The 3,380-nt window shown below is 35.2% G+C and overlaps 1 long non-coding RNA gene across 1 annotated transcript; it reads left to right on the top strand.

Moving 5' to 3' along the window:
- Positions 1–788: 788 nt before the first annotated feature.
- Positions 789–1,523, top strand: LOC103883869. Its single transcript, XR_646241.2, has 2 exons — positions 789–1,089; positions 1,374–1,523. It is a non-coding gene; the product is annotated as an uncharacterized LOC103883869 (long non-coding RNA).
- The last annotated feature ends 1,857 nt before the right edge of the window (positions 1,524–3,380 follow it).

The following is a 3,380-nucleotide window of genomic DNA, read 5'->3' as shown; positions in this document are numbered from 1 at the left end:
AAAAATCACCCACACATTTGTTCATTAATGCAAGCCTCCCTGGTTACAAGAGAGTTAAAGAAAATCCCTGTAAGACAAAGTTTTGGGGATGTCTAAAGTGGTGACAAAATCAAATCATAGTCATATGTTCCTATTATTAAATACTTAAAATAAAAATCTATTTGTAGCCAATAAAAAAATTATACTTTAATAAGCACATCTACACATAGTATCTTCAAATGGGTTCCTAGACATGGAATTATTGTGTTAAATGATATACATTTGATTTGTATTACCACTGTATATTCCAGAAATGTTGAAAAAGTAAAAATAAAATCTCTTGTATCTTAGTAGAACATTATAAGAATTAACTGAACAGTTATCAATCATATTTGTACATGATTTTACTCACAAACCATAATCCCAGCATAATCCCACAACCCAAATGATAATCCCATACCAAAAATCCCAAATGATTTTAATCACAACCTATATTATCTCTATTTTTGAGCTGGCATTATGCAACAGTGTAAGCTATATGGTTTATTTGACTGTAGTAAACTTGGTTAGATAATTTTATTATTTTATTTATTTACTTTTCTGAGATGGAGTCTCGCTCTGTTGCCCAGGCTGGAGTGCAGTGGTGTGATCTCAGATCACTGCAACCTCTGTCTCCCGGGTTCAAGCGATTCTCCTGCCTCACTCTCCCAAGTAGCTGGGACTACAGTTGCGCACCACCACGCCCAGCATTTTGTGGGTGTGTGTGTATTTTTAGTAGAGATGGGGTTTTACCATGTTGGCCAGGCTGGTCTTGAACTCCTGACCTCAAATAATCCACCTGTCTTGGCATCCCAAAATGCTGAGATAACAGGCGTGAGTCACTGCACTCAGGCAGAGAACTTTAAAGTCACAATCATAGTTTAATTATCAAGTGTCACCAGCTAGGTCACAAAGCTCTGTGGGCTCCAGCTGCTTGTGTCCTCCCCCAACTGGCCTGTGGAGCTGGTGCTACCCCATAGCTGATTCTGTCATGTGGCCCACGTGGGGACCCAGCTGGGCACCCGCCTCACTGCCAGTCATGAGGGATTCTAGAGAAGAGGTCTACCAAGTGTGAGCCCAAAAGTCCCCACTGATATAGGCTCAATTCTCTGCCAAGCTGTTCCTTGAAGGTGGCAGCCAGCCATTTCCTTCCCCTGCCCCTTTACCTTTCGTGGCTGGCTTATGGCCCATTTTTGGAGAAAAGACACGCAATCTTGCACATTTGTGAAAATATTTAAGCATTCCCTCATACCCTTTCAACTGTACCACTATATGTATGTTGTGTTTTAGATATGTGTGTGTGTTACATGCATATTGCTACTTGCTCATTTGAGTTTATTTTTCCTTTGCATAAGTTGGCTGAGCATCAGTTGCCATGAGAGATTCAGATGAGAAATTTTCACCATCTTCAAGTCACAAATTGCAAGAGAAATTCTTCTGGGGATGGGGACAATCAGGACTGAGGAACATGTCATTTTCCCTAGAAACAGCTCTCATCCTCCTAAGAGATTTGCGTCTTTTTCTTTCTGTTTTTATTTATGAAGTCACTTCTGGTAGTTGGAGGAGACAAAACCAGCTCTTTTAGTTTCTTCATGGTTATATTCTTACATCTGCAAGATATTATAGAGTTTAACTATATGTAATTTGGGGATTGTCCTCTGCAAACAAAGGCGGGGGTGGTTGCAGAGGAAGAAAAGATGTTCTAGAACTGGTAGTTGATATATGGAGATACTGTAATGAAATAATCCCACATGTTACTCTATCAGAGTTCTAACAGTTTATAGGGTAGTACTGACAAAACAATGTGCAAAAAAATGGAATGGAATATGCATTGATGTATCTCTGAACTAAGTATATGCTAATAGAAGAATTACAAACTGACACTGAAGGGATATCTTTACTTAATAAATGGCATGGGGAGAAAGTTATTACTAGATGAAATAAAGACTTAAATGAAAAAAATACTGAAGGTGAAGAATTTTGAGTGTAGAATTTTTCAAATAGACTAATATTTAGCTACTAAAGTGAAATATCTTTATTTTCTGATGCTCAGCTCAATGAACTTCAGAAAATTTGCCACACAAAAATGACTTTTGAAATTACTCTTGGAATTCTAGCAAAAAAGAGAAATAGCTCTAAGAAGAAGTAACACTGTGGAGTTATAGCTTAGCAATACTATTATCTTAATAAACAAAAATATAACCAAACAGATACAAACAAATTAAACAAATGAACCCCATAACATTCCAGAATTAAATTCTTGGTGATTCTAAAATAATGGGGATATAAGGAGTGCTGGAGACCAGTGTGGGCTGAGAGTAATTGTCCAGTTCAAGAAAAATATGTACACAGTAATAAATTTAAGAAATTTATAGTTGCAAATAAAATCAACTCTAAATTTTAATTAGACAGAATTAAAAATAGTACGTCTGCTGTGTTACATAGAGTTTAAGATGCCATCAGTTGTAAAATGTGCCATCATTTCATTTACCACGATGAAGGATGGATCCAATTATGACACTATGTGCTTTCTTATCAGATAGAATATTTATTTATATTCAAAGAGTTTTTTAGACATCATCATTTTATGAAAACACAGAAAGAAGAAATAAAGTAAAATCAGATATTATTAAAACTTCTTTACAAGAGTCCAACTCTTCTAAGCTACTTCTTAACTTAGCATCATTGATATTTGTATTTTTCTGGACAAAATAATTCACTGTACCATAAAGAGTGATGATGTCATAATTTTAAAAGAATTTATAGAAGAAGTAAAACTACTCTGTTTTGCAGTTAGAGGAGGTCTACTTTAGGCTTCGTTTAGGGATGTTGCTACACTTCTCCAGTTCACCACCTCTGTCAACTTCTTTCCGCGTATCATTTCATTTCTAGGGGTTAAAAATACTCTACTCTTCAATATTTTCTCTGGGATTTTCTTCAGACTGCTGACACTAATTCTGTGGGTTTTGATGCTCAAACTTTTGATATTTCTACATGTTCAGGAAGTGGCAACTATGTCACAATTACCACCTGGCCAGTAATGATCATACAATGCCATACACTTCAAACCATTCTGGTTTTCAAGACATTAAACTATAAAACACACACATCTTAGAAAGCATAAATTTTAACTTTCAGTCAACTGAAAAACAGTAACCTTCCTAATATGTAAAGTAGGAATGGAAAAAAATGAAAAAAATTAAGATATGGTAATATAGAACACTAAGCTTTACACACAAGAAAACCTAAATTATAAGAGTAATATTAATTACTGTGAGTTAAAATATAGAGACAGAGATTGAATTAAAAATAAGATTTAATGGTATGTTGTTTTTATTAATCAAAATTCCCATCAAGGAAAA

This window comes from Papio anubis, chromosome 6 (assembly GCF_008728515.1).
Source record: "Papio anubis isolate 15944 chromosome 6, Panubis1.0, whole genome shotgun sequence".
NCBI lineage: Eukaryota > Metazoa > Chordata > Mammalia > Primates > Cercopithecidae > Papio > Papio anubis.
Note: the sequence above shows the minus strand (reverse complement) of the source record. Positions and strands in the feature narration are given on the sequence as shown.